The 18,385-nt window shown below is 44.2% G+C and overlaps 1 pseudogene; it reads right to left on the bottom strand.

Annotated features, from left to right (window-relative positions):
• Window positions 1-2,536: 2,536 nt before the first annotated feature.
• LOC100344880 (steryl-sulfatase-like) lies at window positions 2,537-16,461 on the bottom strand (annotated as a pseudogene).
• Between the last annotated feature and the right edge of the window lie 1,924 nt (window positions 16,462-18,385).

The raw sequence follows: 18,385 nt of genomic DNA, 5'->3' as shown, positions 1-18,385 counted from the left end.
TGGCTTCTCTGTGACTGACAGCTGCTCCAAGAGACCTGGGGTCTCCACCTGGGCCCCTGAAGATCCTCTGAGGGCCACCCCTGATCCCTGCTCCATTCTGCACAACCAGGGCTGGATTGACGGTTTCCCAGTCCAGTCAGGGGCGGGCTCTGAGGGTGAGTGACAGGTTCCTGGTACAGTCGGGGGCAGGCTCTGAGGCAGACGGACAGGTTCCCAGTTGGTTCATCTGCATCTATAAGGAACACCTGTTGCTTCGTTTGTGATGAACACTTTATGGGAGTCATTGTGGACCCTGAGCCCAGGTTCATGTCTGTGTCAAAGATGGCCGACTGATCCATGGATGGAGCCACAGGTTCATGTCCAGGATAAAGATGGCCGACCGAGCCACACGTGGCCCCAGGACCATGTCCAAGATAAAGATGGCCAACAGCCACGGATGGAGCCAGATTTGTGTGTGTGACAAAGATGGCCAACAGCCATGTTGGGAGTGGCCCCAGCTGCCCAGCAGGTGCATGGCTACGGCCCTGAGGCCCCAGCCGCCCAGAGCTTCAGCCATGGCTTCCAGACCATGTGGGGCCAGCTGGTTGGGGACATTGGACACAGAGCCCCGGTGCTCTGCCACCACCTCTAGGATGGCCCCTAGGATTGCCTGGTGGTGCGGCTCGGTGTGTGGTGTGAGGGGCGCAGCCTCGCCAGGGTCACGGGCCAGGTTGAAGAGCAGGGGTGGGTCATAGCTCGTCATGTGGGTGGGACCCTGGCACAGGCACACGTGGGTGGGGAAGCAGCTGTTGGCACCAGCTGGGCGGAACTTGGGCGTGAAGAAGGCCTTGAACACGGCTGAGCCTGGGGGCGGATCCAGGCTGTCAGTCATGGGGAGGGATGGGGCTGGGCTGTCAGGGTTGCGGGTGGGGCCAGGTCTGTCAGTCACAGGGAAGGGCTGGGCCAGGACTATCAGTCATGGAGGACCTGTCAATCAACTATGGATGACCTGTCAATCATGGGGATGACCTGTCAATCAATAAATCACGGGGCTGACATCTACCTCTATCCAGCATGCCCCAGGGTCCATGACCGCCCTTCCCAGCATGCCCTGGGATGCACACTCACTGTTGTATGGCAGCCAGCGCACGGCCTGCAGGTAGGCGTTGCAGTAGTGGAACAGGAACTCATGGGCCAACCGCTGGCTCTGCCCCCAGAGGAGGAGCATCAGGTCCCACCCATCAATCACCCTGGGGGAGTGGGGGCTTGTGCGTGACTGACTTTGGGGTCCCTGGGGGAGTCTTCCTTGAATCCCAGGTCCCATATGTCAACCACCCTGGGGGCAGGGCTTGCATCTGTCAATCACCCTGAGAGGAAGGCTTGTGTGAGATTGACTTTGGGGGTCCCATGTCCCATCTGTCAATCACCCTGGGGCAGAGCCTGCATCTGGCAATCACCTGTTGTGGGGCAGCAGCGCCCCTGTGAGCTCAGCCACGGTGGGGAAGATGTCCATGTTGCTTGTGGCCGCATCCACCTCGCATCCGGCAGGGATGACCCCAGGCCAGCACAGAATGCCCAGCACCCAGATGCCGCCCTCCCAGTTGTTGGCTTTGCCACCTGCAGGGGACAGATGGGGGAGAAGGCAGCTGCTGGATCAGCCTTATCCATGGGGTCTCATTATGACATGGTCTGGTTCCATCCTATAGGTTCAATGATTCTATGTTGAACATGACGGACTCTTATTATGACAGAGTTCCCTCTCTGACCTCATAGATGCTATCTGGACCATGGGGGACTTTTATATTGACAGTTTGCTCTAGGAGGTACTCTTATTATGACACAGACCCCTCCATGATGACCCAGAAGCCTGCAGCTCGACCCTGGGGACTTTTATTATGACACGGCCCTCTCCATAACATCTTAGGTTCAATATTGACCAGGAGGGACTTTTATTGTGATAGGATCAGCTCTAGGGGAAACTTTTATTGTGGCATGACTACCCAGATGCCTGTACTTCAACCACCGGGGACTCTTATTATAATAGTGTCCTTTTCATGACATCATAGGTTTGAGCTGGACCATGGGGGAATTTTATCACAGGATCTGCTCTAGGAGGGACTGTTATTATGACACGGTCCTCTCCAGGACAAACCAGATGCCTCCATTTTGACCGTGAGGGACTTTTATTATAACGGGGCCTGCTCTGGCAGAGACACTTATTATGACAGCGTCCCCTCCAGGATGCCCCAGATGTCTCCATTTTGACCATGGGGGCTTTTATTGTGACACGGTCCCCTCCAGGATGCACCTGATGCCTCCCCCTGGGCCTTGGGGGACTCTTATTGTGACACTGTGACCCTGAGACTGGTCTGTACCCCTGCTGACCCCTGTAGATGCCATTACTGCCCCTGTGGACCTCGCCTGTGGCCATCACCTCCTCCACGTGGGCGCCCTGGTCAGATGAGAAGTAGACGAGGGTGCAGCCAGCCAGGCCCAGCTTGTCCAGGACCTGCAGGATCCTGCCTGGACCAGAAAAAAAAACAAATTATCCGGTGCCAACCAGCTCGGGGACCAAGATGGCCTACAGGGACAAATTCACATTGCAATTTGAGATTTGGCCCCCTGTGGCGCCAAATTCACGTTGCAATATGAGATTCAGCGCCAGAGACACATGCGCATACCCACGCTCCAGTCTAACTCCTCCACTGTGTCGCCATAAGCCCCATGCCAGCTTCTGTGGGCAAACTCTGGGGAGGCGAACAGGGCTGTGTGCACATGGATATAGGACAGCAGCAGCAGAAAGGGCTTCTGGGAGTTCCTGGAGGGAGGTGGGCAAAAAAAAAAAAAAAAAAAAGGGCAAAATACTTGAACAGGTAATTTTTTGGTTCATAGAAGGCAATGCAAAATAGACACCGGAAATAGGCAAGAGGGGTTCAGAGTATATCTAAAATGGCTGCAGGAAATGGGTATAAAACATTCACAGCCAATCTGGAATGGCCACTGGAAGTAGATGAAAAAGCGTTTAGAGCCGATCCAAAGTGGGCACTGGAAGTAGGCATAAAACGCTCAGACCCTACCCAAAATGGCCACCTGAAGTGGGTGTAAAAGCCCTCAGACCCGACCCAAAATGGCCTCTGAAAGTGAGCTGAAAAGCACTCTGAGCTAATTCAAAATGGCCACCGGAATTGGGTAAAGAAGCTCAGAGCTGATCCAAAATGGTCACCGGAAGTGGGCATACAGCATGCAGATCCACTCAAAATGGCCACCGCGGACTCACCACCGTATGAACCCCGTGGCCTCCTCCGTGAGCCTCTGCGTGAGGTTCCCATAGTCCAGAGGCTGCTGGGCCACTTCGAAGTTGCACATGAGGAAGCAGTGGAGTGGCCAGAAGTAGCGTCGGAACAGGAAATGGCCACCCAGCAAGATGACCACGGGCAGCAGGAGGCCCAGGAAGGCAGCAGGCGGCAGCGGGCCAAGCCGAGGCAGCGCAGGGCGGCCAGGGTCAGAGCAGCGGCACCCAGGGCCTGCATGGGGACCACCACGATCCAGCACACGGCGCCCTCAAACACTGTGCCAGCCCCCAGCTTGCAGTCCCGCAGGTTGGTGGTTGGGAGCCCGAAGAACTGGTCGAAGCCGTGGACCTGCAGGTGGTGGCAGAAGTCGCGCGGGTGCCGGCAGCTCAGGCCCAGGTGCCACTTCCCTGGGACCGGAAGTTCATTGGTGACAGACAGCCTGGTCCCACCCTGAGGCTCAACTTCCTGTCACGTGACTGGAAGTGCCTTCTCCTGCCTTCCCTGTCTGCATTTGACAGGGGTGAGGGCCGGTGATTGACAGCCTAAGCCCACCCCCGATGGCCAACTTCCAGTCACGTGACCGGAATGCCTTCTGCTGCCTTCCCCTGGATGGGGTCCATCCTTGCATGTTGCTGCTACTTGACCGCATTTTGCCTACCTTTTTTATAAACGGAATTCCCGCCTACACCAGAAGTCCCGCCCACTCCAGAAGTCCCACTTCGGAAGTTCTGCCCACCCTGGAAGTCCTGCCCCCGCCCTGGGCATTCCAGAACCTTCTGTACCGACAATCGCTGTGGTGTAGCCGCGGGCTTTGGCCAGCCTAGCGAACGTGACCTCGGTGGCTGGGAGACCCCCAGATGAAGCCGGGAACAGGAAGACACCCACCCGCGACTGCGCAGCCATGCCTGGGGGGTGGGGAAGAGATGAAGCCCCACCTCCTATACCCCTGCCACGCCCCCACCTCAGAGGACAAGGTCAACCCTCCCCGGCCCTTCCCCCACCCCAGGGCAAGCCCCACATTTTCCCAGCCCCACCCCCATGAACCACAGACCTGAGCGCACCGGGTAGTGTCCAGTCAGGCTGCGAGCCTGGTGTGCACAGTGGAGCTGCAGCCAAATGCTGGGTCAGTTTTCACGCCATCACGTGCCAGCTGGTCAATGTTCAGGGTTCTAGAGGGCGGAAGAGACCCAGATGAGCTGTGGAGGCTTCAAGATGGCTAAGGGACCCGGATGACTGTGCTACAAGCTGGCCGCCATGGAGGTACAAGCTGGCCACCTGAGAGACCCAGATGAGCCCCTGAGGCTACAAAATGGCTACCCAAGAGACCTGGATGAGCCCTGGAGGCTAGAAGATGGCCGCCTGAGAGACCCAGATGACAGTGTCACAAGATGGCTGCCCGAGAGACCCGGATGTCCGACCTGAGTGTCCTGTTGCCATAGCTGCCGAGGTCACCAATGCCGAGGTCATTGGCCAGAAGCAGGACGCTGTTGGGGGCCGTGGTGGCAGTGTTGGTGTGGCCTTGGCTGGGACCCAGGAAGAGGAGGAGGAGGAGCACAGAGAGACAGCGGTGTCAAGGCTCCCTGCCCCTCTCTGTTTCAAGGCTCACCCTCTTGTCTTCTTCAAAGCTCTCCGCCATGACTTTCACTACAATAAAACAGGGCGTGGCTCTCAGCCTTGAGTGGCGGGCTCTCCATTCCAATGATTGTCAGGAGGAGACAGGGCTTTGAGTTGATTGGCTTTCTGGCTTGCATCAGTGATGGGCGGGTCACTGAGTAGCTATGGACTACTTATTGAGTGCTTATTGTTTAATGACCAATTATTGGTTATTGATAAACTATGGACTATCGATTGGTTATAGATTATTGATTGGTTGTCGGTTATTGGTCATTGGCTGATTATTGGTGATTAATTACTGGTTATTGATTAATTTTTAAGTTTATTTTTCATTGATCTCTGAAATTGAGGCTTAAATTTTATTCATTTTTCTGTGAGAGACCAATATCAGAAACCAATAACTGATCAATGAGTGACTGATAAGCACCAGCCACCAACCAATAGCTAATCAATAATAACTAATCTATAATTGATAACTGATGAACAGTCAATGCCCAACAGCGATAACTAAGAGCTAACCAATAACCGATAGCTAATCAACAACTAAATAATAATCGATAACTAATCAACAACTAGCCAATACCCAATAAGTAAGCAATAAGAACTAAGCAATAAGAACTAACCAATAATCAATAGCTAACCAACAGCTAAACAATGATCAATAACTTGCTAATAACTAATCAATAAGCAATCAATAGCTAATCAATAAACAATAATTTACCAATAACTAATCAATAACTAACCGATAACTGCTAATCAAAAACCAATCGCTGACCAATAAGGAATAGCTGATCAATAACCAACCAATAACTGACCAATAACCAATAACTAAGCAATGGCTGATCAATAACTCAGTGATCACCAACCCATCACTGATCCATAACTAACCAATCACGGACAAAAAACCAATCACTGATCCATAACGAACTAATCACGGACCAAAAAACAATCACTGACCAATCAGCCATAGCTAATTGATAACCCGATCCAGACACGTCTTCACCGGCGGTCCTGTTATCCACAGTGGTCAGACATGGTCAGACTCGAATGCCCATTTCCTGGGTTCTAGAACCTTCTGCACTGGCCCTGGCCAGAATCTTCTGCTTCTTGGGCTGCTAATTTTACTTCTGTGATAGATGGTACTATGTTTGCTATAACTATATTGGATTTTTTAACATTATTTTTTCAATTCAGTTGAAATGGTCTGTGCTGTCATTTGGTCTATATTAACTTATTTTTATTTTTCCTCCCAAGTCATTCATTTTTTCTTACAGTGATAATAGACTTTTCACAATTGCTTGACTTTTTCAATTATATCTATTACCAGTGTGTGTGTGTGTGTGTGTGTGTGTGTGTATACACACACATATTTATTTGAAGATCAGAATTATACAGAGAGAAGAGAGGCAGAGAGGGAGAAGGAGAGAGAGAGAGGTCCTCCATCAACTGATTGTCTCCAATTGGCTGTGACTGCTGGAGCCAAGAGCCAGGAGCTTCTTCTTGGTCTCCCACATGGGTGCAGGGACCCAAGGACTTGAGCCAACTTCTGTTGCTTTCCCAGGCCATAGCAGAGAGCTGGATCAGAAGTGGAGCAGCTGGGGCTGGTACCATGGCTCAATAGGCTAATCCTCCACCTGTGGTGCCAGCACACTTGGGTTCTAGTCCTGGTCAGGGCACTGGATTCTGTCCTGGTTGCTCCTCTTCCAGTCCAGCTCTCTGCTGTGGCCCTGGAGTGCAGTGGAGGATGGCCCAAGTCTTTGGGCCCTGCACCCACATGGGAGACCAGGAGGAAGCACCTGGCTCCTGGCTTCAGATCAGCGCTGTGTGCTGATTGCAGCAGCTATTGTGGGGTGAACCAGTGGAAAAGGAAGACCTTTCTCTCTGTCTCTCTCTCTCACTGCCCACTCTGCCTGTCAAATAAATAAATAAATAATAATAAATAAAAAAAATAGAAGTGGAGCAGCTGGGACATGAACCAGCGCCCATACGGAATGCAGCACTGTAGGCAGCAGTTTTAACCACTATGCCACAGAATCAGCCCCACCAGTGTATATTTTTAATATCTTAGTCTGAGCCAGCACAACACTATGTGTTTAGCCTGGTTAGCTTTTTTTGAAGGCATCAGCACAAAATCTGTAGGTTTTCTGAAAACTGTCATGTACACAGTTTCTCACAGTCATGTTATTTCATTTAGCAGGTAACATGTTTTATACTTTTTGCGTATTTATGAAACTCTCAATTTTGCCTTTGATTTTTAAAACTTCCACACTATAATCCAAAATATGTAAATCTGTCCTTTCATACATATATTATAGAACATAACATGATCTTTGTATTATTTAAATTTCTGAGATTTTTTCATATTTTTAATATTAATGAAATTGTGAACTATTTATCAATAACTTCTGTTATTGATAAAAAAAACTTTGTTTTTCAAACAATTATTTCCCCTTGCAAATGACTTATTACTTCTCACAGTAATCATATCTTATTTCATAATGTGTATGTCCATTTTTATTTTTGTCAGTAATCACACACATGTTTTTATAACAGATGTATAACCTGTGTATCACTAACATCCTAGTAAGACGGGGGTGATACTATGATCCCATGCCAATCTTGGTTTACATTTTCATTGCTAGTTCATCAGATTGCTCAAAGTTCTGTAAGATCTGGAATACTTCATGTATATACTTCAGAGTCTTGGATCAGTTGTATTCATTCTTCCTTTCCAATTAGCACATTTTACCTTTTCCAGATCTTTACCACTTGTGTATGAAATTTTCTATCATGCATTTTAGACACTGCTATAATTCCTGTACCATTCCATGTAAAATGGAAACATCATGATTTAAGGGACTCCAGTTAAGAATATTTTTAAAAGATTTTCATTCATTTTAGAGGTAGCTTTAGTTACATACAGATAGAGGGAGAGACAGAGATAAAGTTTTTCAATCCACTAGTTCACTTCCCAAATCGCTGTTACAGCTGGAGCAGGGCAAATCCAAAGCCAAGGGCAGAGATTTTCTGGGACTCCCAAGCAGGTTTGGGGCCTAAGTACTTGGCCCATTCTCTCTACTGCATCCCCAGGCCATAGCAGAAGGCTGGATTGGAAGAGGAGCAGCCAGGACATGAACCAGCACACATCTGGAATGCCAATACCACAGGCAGGGCTTAGCCTACTACACCACAGCATCAGGCCCTAAAAAATATGTTAAACTTTGCTGTAATGAACTATTTTTCATCAAATACCTTTATGTTTGCTAATTTCTCTATTATTACTCCACCAAGTTTTTCACTTTTTCTTATAGACTTAGGACAATATTTAATGTACATCTCTCTCTCTCTCTTTCTGGCCAGGAGCCAGAAGCTTCTTCCAGGTCTCCCACATTGTTGCAATGAACCAATGACTTGGGCCATTCGCTGCTACTTTATTAGGGTCAATAGCAGGAATCTGGATTAGAAGTGGAGCACCCAGGAATTCATTTGCTCCCTATACGGGATGCCAGTACCAGTCCTGCAGTTTCTAATTCTGCCCTTACAGTGCACTGCCTACCCTTTTATTTTTTAACTATTAATCCCTAATCAAGTGTGGTACATCATTCCCTATTCCACCTTCATCCAGTCATCCATTAATGAACATGAAGATTGATTCCATATATTAGATATTGTGAATAGAGTGCTATAAAAATCGGGTACAGAAAGCCCTTTCTTATACCAATGTCATTTAGTTTGGGTAAATTCCCAGGAGTGGGATGGCTGTGTTATATGGTACATCTGTAGATTTCTTAGAAATCTTCATATCGTCTATAATGGTTTACATGCCCACCAACAGGGTATTAGAGTCCACTTATTCCCATATCCTCACCAGAATTTTTGATTGTGTGGAAGATAGACATTCTAATCAGGTTGATATGATACATAATTGTGTCTTATTTGCATAACTATCCTGAACATTTCATGAGTCTGTTGGCCTTTTGAATTTCATCTGTTGAAAAATGTCTTTTCATGTCCCTCACCCATTTCTTACCTGTGTTGTTTATTTTGTTGTTGTTGAGTTTCCTGTGCTTCTTATTTATCATGGATGTTAATCTTTCTTCACATGTATGAGTAATAAAAATTTTCTACCACTCTGGCTGTTCTCATTAAAACCATCCTATATGTCTTGAAGTCTGATATTTTGCCTCTGGCTTTGTTTAGTGTTTAAGATTGTTTTAGCTTTTTTTTTTTTTTTTTTTTTTTGACAGGCAGAATGGACAGTGTGAGAGAGAGACAGAGAAAGGTCTTCCTTTTGCCGTTGGTTCACCCTCCAATGGCCACCGTGGCCGGTGCTCGGCGGCCGGGGCACCGCGCTGATCCAAAGGCAGGAGCCAGGTGCTTCTCCTGGTCTCCCATGGGGTGCAGGGCCAAGCACTTGGGCCATCCTCCACTGCACTCCCAGGCCACAGCCGAGAGCTGGCCTGGAAGAGGGGCAACCGGGACAGAATCCGGTGCCCGGACCAGGACTAGAACCCAGGGTGCCAGTGCCACAGGTGGAGGATTAGCCAATTGAGCCACGGCTCCGGCCTGTTTTAGCTATTTGGAGCCTCTTATATTTCCCTATCAGTTTTAGGATTTTTGAACTAGATATATGAAGAATGCCCTTGGTATGTTAATTGGGATTACATTAAATCTGTAAAATGCTTTGGGTATTATGGGCATTTTGATGATATGAATTCTTACAATCCACATAGAAATTCTTTTCATTTTTTTGTGTCTTTTATTTCTTTCCTTAATGTTTTGTAATTTTCATTGTAGAGATCTTTCACATCTTGGTTAAATTTATACCAAGCTATTTTAATTTTTATCTCTATTGTGAGTTGGACTGATCTTAGAAGTTCTTTCTCAGCAATGGCATTGTTTGTTTATACAAATATTATTGATTTTTGAGTATTGATTTTATAATTTGCAACTTTACCACACTCTGAGTTACAAAATTGTCTTAGTGGATTCTTTTGTTTTCCCAACAACAAAACGGGGATAATTAGATGGTATCCCTTTTATTTGTTTTTGTTTTCCAATGTAGCCAAATCCAAAACTATATTGGATAGCACTGGTGGATATAGGCATACTTTTCTGGTTCTGGATATTAATGGAAATGCTTCCAATTATTTCCCGTTCAATGTGATGCAGGCTGTTTTGTTCCTTCTGTACTCATTTTGCTTAAGGTTTTTTATCATGAAAGGAAGATGTATTTTATCAAATGCTTTTCTCTGTGTTGAGATAACCCTGCAGTTCTTATTCATCAATTTGATAATGAGATGCATCATGCTTATTGATTTCTGTGTCATGAACCATTGTTATATACTTGTTTCTCTGGGATAAATTCCACTTGCTCTGGGTGGATGATCTTTTTGACTTGTTGGATTTTTTAGCTAGGATCTTGTTGAGGAACTTTGTGCCAGTGTTCATCAGGCATATCAGTTTATTGTTCTCTTTTTATTGTATCTTTTTCCAGTTTTGGAATTATGATGATGCTGGCCTGATAGTAGTTTGGCAGGTTTCCTTCCCTTTTAAACTGTTTTAAATAATTTAAGATGAATTTAAATTAGCTTTTTAAAAGTTTGGTAGAATTCAGCACTGAAGCCATCCAGTCCTGGGCTTTTCATTGTTGGGAGGGTCTTTATTACTGATGCGGCCTCCATCTTGGTCATTTGTCTATTCAAAATTTCTGTGTCTTCATGCCTTAATTTTGGTAGATTGTATGTACCCAGAAATCTATCCATTTCTTCTAAGTGTTCCAATTTGCTGCCATGTAGCTATTTGTAATGATTTTAATGATTCTTTTTGTTTCAGCACCATCAGTTAAAAGAACTCTTTTACATTTCTATTATTATTAATTTGGGTCTTCTGCCATTTTTCATTAGTTGGGCCAGTGCTTTATTGATTTTGCTTATTTTTTTCCAGAGGACAGACTCTTTGTTTCACTGATCTTCTGCATCATTTTTGGTTTTCACTTTTTAAAAAATTTTCTCTAATTTTATTATTTTCTTCTGATTTGTGCTTATTTTTCCATGTCCATGAGATTTGTTCTTAGGTTAATACTTGATGTATTTCCAAATTCTTGATGTGGATAGTAATTGCTATAATCTTTTCCCTTAATACTGTTTTTGCTGTATCACAAATATTTGCTATGCTATTTTATTGACATTCATTTCAAGGAATTTTAAAATTTCTCTCTTTGTTTTTTTTTTTTTTCTATGACCCTTTATTTATTCAGGAGCTTTCTGTTCAGCCTTCATGTGTTTTTATACTTTCTTTTTTTTTCATATTTTTTGACAGGCAGAGTGGACAGTGAGAGAGAGAGAGACAGAGAGAAAGGTCTTCCTTTACTGTTGGTTCACCCTCCAATGGCCGCTACAGCCGGTGCACTGCAGCCAGCACACCACACTGATCTGAAGCCAGGAGCCAGGTGCTTCTCCTGGTCTCCCATGTGGGTGCAGGGCCCAAGGACTTGGGCCATCCTCCACTGCACTCCCGGGCCACAGCAGAGAGCTGGCCTGGAAGAGGGGTAACCAGGACACAATCCGGTGCCCTGACCGGGACTAGAACCCAGGGTGCCAGTGCCACAGGTGGAGGATTAGCCTATTGAGCTGCGGCACCGGCCAGTGTTTTTATACTTTCTAGAGTGTCTTATTTTAGTATTTTCCAGCTTCATTCTATTGTGATAAGAAATTATACATGATGTGACTTCATTTTAAAAAATTGAGATTTGCAGCTGGAGCCGTGGCTTAACAGGCTAATCCTCTGCTTTGCTGTGCCGGCATACCGGGTTCTAGTCCCGGTCGGGGTACTGGATTCTGTTTCGGTTGCCCCTCTTCCAGGCCAGCTCTCTGCTGTAGCCAGGGAGTGCAGTGGAGGATGGCCCAAGTGCTTGGGCCCTGTACCCCATGGGAGACCAGGAGAAGCACCTGGCTCCTGCCATTGGAGGGTGAACCAACAAAAGGAATACCTTTCTCTTTGTCTCTCTCTCTCACTGTCCACTCTGCCTGTCAAAAAAAATTGAGATTTGCGTTATTTATTAGTATAGAGTTTATCCTATAGAATGTTCAATTTACAGACGAAAACTGTGTATTCTGTGGCGGTTGGATGAAACATCCTAGATATCAGATCCATTTTGTCTATAGTGTAGATGATCTCTTTGCTTTTTGATTTTTCACTTTGTTGATCTATGCACGATGAAACTCAGGTGTTGGAGCCCTCCATTATTATCACCGTGGAGCCTCTATTTCCCTTAAATCCATTAACATTGTTGTAAGTAACTGGGTGCTCTAGCATTGAGTGGATATTCACTTAGTATAGTCACATCTTCCTGTTGAGTTGATCTTTCTATTATGACATAATGGCTGCTTTCCCTCTTTTAACAGTTCTAGTTTCAAATTCTATTTTGTCTCATATTAAAAGAGTTACTCCTGCTCATTCTTGATTTACAGTTGCATGGAGCATCATTTCTCATCCTTTCACTTTTAGTATGTGTATGTTTGTGAGGTATGTTTCTTGTAGGCAGCATATAAATGGATCTGGCTTTTTAATCCAAGCACCCTGTCTTTATATTTAAAATGGAGCATTCAGTCCATTTACATTCAAGGTTATTATTGATAAGTGGTGATTTGGTCTTGTCATTTTTCTGTACATATTCATGTTATCTACTTTGGATCTCCTTTATACTATTATTAGATTTTTCTACCTTCAAATTCTTCCAAGAAACTATCTTTATCTATTTCTGTGTGTAAGACAACCTTAACTATGATTTGTAAGTCTGGATCAACCATGACAAATTCAATTTGTTTGTTCTGGAAGGTCTTTATTTCATCTTCATTTATAAATGAGAACTTTTCTGTGTATAGCATTTTGGGTTGACAGTTTCTTATTTTTTTAGACTTGAACTATCACTCCATTCTCTTCTCACCTGTACAATTATTGATGAGAAATCTACTGTCAATCTAAATAAAGATCCTTTAAAGATAATCTGCTGGTACTGTGGTGCAGTGGGTTAAAGCCCTGCCCTGAAGCGCTGGAATCCAGTATGGGCGCCAGTTCTGGTCCCGGCTTGCTCTTCTTCCAGTCCAGCTCTATGCTGTGGCCTGGGAAAGCAGTAGAAGATGTCCCATGTCCTTGGGCCCCTGCACCCACATGGGAGACCTGGAGGAGGCTCCTGGCTCCTGGATTTGGATTGATGCAGCTCTGGCTGTTGCAGCCATCTGGGCATTAAACCAGCAGATAGAAGACATCTTTCTCTATCTCTACCTCTCTCTGTAACTCTTTAAAATAAATAAAATAAATGTTTATAAAAATTAAGATAATCTGGCAGTTCTCTAGCACATGTTAGGACAATTCAGTTTCTTTGTGTTTTAATTTTGAAAGTTTGAATATAATGTGTAGTGTTGAAGATCTACTCTGATCTGGATGTATGGGATTCTGTGCTTCCTGTTCTTGGTTGTCCATGTCATTGTGCAAATTACAGAAATTTTGAAATGTTCTGCTTTTATTTCACTAAATATGTTTTCTGAGTCATTCTGCCTGTCCACTCCTTCAGGAATGGCCAAGAAATGTGTACTTTGTTGCTTGATGGTGCCCCATAAATCACAAACACTTTTTTCCCCCAGTTTTTTCTTGTGCTTTATTGTCTGAGAGATTTCAGAAATGTTGTCTTCCAGCTCAGCTCTTCTTCAGCCTGAGTCTGTTGTTCAGGCTTTCCCTGTGTTTTCTCTTTGACATGTTGAATTCTTCATTTCTAATATTTCAGTTAGATTTTTAACATCTTATTAGCAGAATTCCTCATCCATATAATTCACAGATTTAGCTGATGTAATTTCTCCTCTGTTTTTGAATTATCTTTCAATCTTTTGACTCCATTTCCATGCATTTCATCAGTTTCCTCATGTTCACAGTCTAATACTGAAGTCTTATGATGTTCCTTTTTGGAACCAGATTGTATTCCTTATTTACGTTTCTTATATTTCTATTCTAATTTTTATGAATCTGGATAAGCAGTTGTTGATATTTCCTGTGAATTCTTTGTTTTTGGAAATGTTCCTCTAGGCATAGTGGGATGTCAGCAACTTTGGGAGATATCTAGAAGTGTGTACTAGGTGGAGCAGGAGCTCTGGCCAACATTTGTGGTTGGGGCAGAATTCAGTGATAGCTCTCTGTAACGAGTGAGGTTGAAGAGATCATTACCCTGGCTTGTGTGATCATGCCTGTGCCCTTCTCTTTGCCAAGGTGACCCCTTTGTGCCTGCACCCCCATCGCTAAGGCACATGAACTACATAATCTGTGCATTCTGTAGTGTGAACGTTGAGCCATCTTCATTGTCCATTCCCAGCACTGTGTGAATTCTAAACTTCTGAAATTGGACTTGGTAATTGCCCAAAGACCCAGCCACACCCTGTTAACTTATTGATCCCCCCACCTATTGCACAGTCACAGCATTCCCACAGTCACAGGGTGCAGTATTCCTGCAGTCACAGGCTTCATGGAATCCACTCTGCCCTGCAAGCCTCCCCATCCAGAGAGCCACCCCATACCTGATCTAGGTCCCTGATCCAGGAGTGAAGCAACATGGCCTCTGTTCCCAGAGTTAAGTGGGCACATTGCCCTCTGCCAGCTAGTGTTCCTGCACTCAAAGTCAGTGTGGATTATGGATTTCACATTCTGACAAAATTCACCAGATATGCTTGGGCTGCTACAGCCTTATTCTGGTAAAATGGAGCTGTCCCATCTAGCTGATGCATAACCTGGTTGAGGGGTGAAGAGAAAATAAATATGCCCCCCATTCAAAAATTTTAGAACTCTTTCCACTGCCAACTCCTCTGCCTGGATCCAGTGGTCATTTTCCATGCATGTCCTGACCAGTTCTCAGCTACAGTACTCCAGGGTACTCCTACTCATCTCAGGTCTACTCAGTGTGCACATAATTCCTTTTTGGGGGCACATTTAAATCTGCCTTCATTTTCATTTTCATTTCTTTTTTTATTTTTATTTTTGCCAAGCAGAGTAGTGAGAGAAACAGAGAGAGAGTTATAGACAGTGAGAGAGAGACAGAGAGGAAGGTCTTTCTTCCATTGGTTCACTCCCCTAATGGCCACTATGGATGGCGTGCTGCACCCATCTAAAGCCAGGAGCTGGGTACTTCCTCCCGGTCTCCCATGTGGGTGCAGGGACCCAAGTACTTGGGCCATCCTCTGCTGCCCTCCCGGGCCTCAGCAGAGAGCTGGACTAGAAGAGGAGCAACCGGGACTAGAACCTGGGGTGCTGGTGCCGCAGGCAGAGGATTAGCCTAGTGAGCCATGGCACCAGCACATTTTCACTTCATTGATTGTAAAAGTTGCTTTTTTATTTTGGATAATGCATATATTCTTTATCATAAATGACTTTTGTGAGTATTTTCTTTCAGTTTTGACCCTTTTTCCTTGACATTGTCTGTCAGAAGAGATGTTTCTCATTTTCATAATGTCCAGTTAGTAATAATTTATTTCATATATTATGCCTTCAGTGTTGTATCAAACCTCAACATCACACCTAAATTTTTCTACATAATTATTTTTTTGGATAGATTTTCATTGAATTATACGGTCAATGTTTGTAGCAAGATTATTTCTGATCCATTATTTTGTATTCACTCCTTTGTCAGTTTACTACCTACACTTGGAAAGGTCAGGAAGCCATGACTGGGAGTGGAGCAATATATTGAATTCCAGCCCCTCCAATATAGGATGTAGGCATTTTAACCAATGCAAAACACACACCACTTTATTCATTTCCTTTAAGATATAGGCCTATTCAGAATGCATACTTTTTCTGGTGTGAGTTGAAACACATAGTTTTTCTAGGAACTTGTGTGTTTCTTCTAGGTTACAAATCTAATACCTTAAAGGGCAATTTAATACCATTAATCCAGGATTATATATGCTTTAAGTGGGAAGGCTGGTCAGTGCTACTCCAGCATAACCAAAGGGAATAGACAGCTTTCTTTGCCTCCTGTGTTTACATTTGTTCTTATAAGCCATCTTGTCTGAACAAATCTGGGCTTATTTAGTGTTGATTTCCAAAGTATTTTAGTAAGTTATAAAATAAGTCTGCTTACTGCTAATATAAAAACTTCCATGATCTCATTTAGATGCCTTTAGTGTTAACAATATGTTAACAATGTCTTTGTTGGGTTAGACTTCAGATAATCCCTAAACTAAATATCTTGTAATCTAGCTGTTCTCCTCCATCCCAATAAGTTCACTCCATTGAGCCTCATGTAGTTCACCTGATCCATGCCCATCCACCCCTTGATCATGGACTTGTAGGGACTCAAGCTTTCATCTTTGATGTTTCCCCCTCTTTAGCTTATTTCCTGTACAGATTAGAGATATATTAGCTGCCCCAAAATTTGACAGCTTCTGCAGTTCTGTACTGACAAGTTGTGCCTGAAATCCAGCCCATTGTGCAGTAGGAAGCTGTTTTCCCAGAATTACCCAAAAAAGCTATATTACCTGATTTGAAATTTTCTGCCCAGTTGCCCCAAACATATATTTCCTGCTGTCATGCTGTTATGGCAGGAGATTACAACTAGGCATTGAAAATGAAATTATCTGATATGATTTCTACATCCATATTTTGATCCATTGAGAGTATATGCTGGTTTGTCATATGAGAAAACATGTATTTTTTCAAATATATTTTGATACAATTTAAGATTCTAAAATCTTAGTTTTATGAATTTTAACTCTTGAAAATTTGACAGAAGTTAGATGATTTCTAGTTTGGGAGGGGGCTTTAGTTGTTTCTGTATACTTTTTAGCATTCTTTAGATTTTTAATTATGTATTATTTGAATTATTCAAAAGTAATATAATGCAGTGGTTAAGAACATAAAATGAGGTACTACTACCGTGAAATACAACTTTGCCTACCACCAAAATTCATGTTAAACTTCTAACCTAAACAGGGATGCTGTTTGGTATCGAGGCCTTTGCGGGGGAGATAATTAGTTTTAGATGAAATCATGGAGGCTCCATGATGAAATTAATGGTTTTGTGAGAGGCCAATGGAGACAATGGTTTATTCTGTACCCCATGAGGACATGGAAAGCAGTTGTCTGCAAGCCAGGGAGCAATAATTTATCAGGAACAGAATCTGCCAACATCATGACCTTGTACTTCCCAGTCTCCACAGCTGTGAGATAATTGTCTATTTCTTAAGCCACCCAGTCTATGGTATTTTGTTATAACAGCCAGAACTGACTCATGGAGATTTTTATAAAGGGTTTCACATGGTATCCAGTTAGGAGATCCAGATGCTTCTGTGATCAATTACAATAATGAATTCTGTTCTTATTTAATAATTATCCCCTTTAGACCATGAACTCCCACAAGCACAATCTATGTCTGTCTCATTCATAGAACAGTGCTGTCAAAGTAAAGCCACATCAAAAGTTACCTGATAAATGAGTGAATGAACCAGTTAAAGGAGTAGGAAGAGACACACATGCACACATGCACACATGCACACACACACACACATGCACCTTGAAAGTTTATATGTGATAAGGAAGTAGTTGTGCCATCTGTTGTTTCTTCTAAACTCTTCCATGGGATGAAGGGAGCCAGCCAGGAGCTTCCACCCCACTCTCAGCTCAGAAAGAACCCCTATTCTTTCTAGGGGCTGCCACTCACCTCCCACCCCGGATGAGTCCTAGAGCTCATATGAACATTTTAAAACAATATAGCAATTTCCTAATCAAACACTTTCTATTCTTCAGTCTTAAGACAAAATCCAAATAATTAATATGATCATGTAAAGTTGTCAGATCCAGTCATGGTCCACCTCAGTTTCCTCCATTCTTGCCTCACCCCAGCCCCATCTGAAGTATTGTTCTACGTCATATTGAGGGGCAGGACTTGTGCATTGAGTCTTCACTCTGCCTTAGACAGTACAGACCCCAGAGCTTGATATTAGTACTGCTTCTTCTTAAAAGACTTGCAGATCACACATGTAATCTTCCCAACCTGGAAGCACGCTGGGCCCCCTTGATTTACTCTTTCAAAAAACCTGGACTTCTTTTCCAAACAGTAATAATTATACACTCTTTCATGCAGTAATTTGTGTGATGTCTGTCTCCTCTAGCAAGCCACTAGCTCAATTATAGCTCCAACTCAGAGTATGGCACATTTGCATGTGCTCAGTTATGGCTGGTAGAATGAACAGAAATGTCCATTAGAGATGTGTCCCTAAAGCTGTCCCAGCCTGGGAAATGCAGTGTTAAATGAGCCATAGTGGTCTTCTGGAGCAGCTCAGGTTTTAGGATGACAACAAAAACAGGCTTCGTGGGACAGTGGTGTAGTGCAGTAGGTTAAGCCACCATCTGCAGTGCTGGCATCCCATGTCATAGTTCCAGTGTTAGCACTGGCTGCTTTGCTTTCAATACATCTTCCTGTGAATGTTGGAGAAAGCAGTGAAATATGGCCTAAT

This window comes from Oryctolagus cuniculus, chromosome 1, assembly GCF_964237555.1.
Source record: "Oryctolagus cuniculus chromosome 1, mOryCun1.1, whole genome shotgun sequence".
Classification (NCBI taxonomy): domain Eukaryota; kingdom Metazoa; phylum Chordata; class Mammalia; order Lagomorpha; family Leporidae; genus Oryctolagus; species Oryctolagus cuniculus.
Note: the sequence above shows the minus strand (reverse complement) of the source record. Positions and strands in the feature narration are given on the sequence as shown.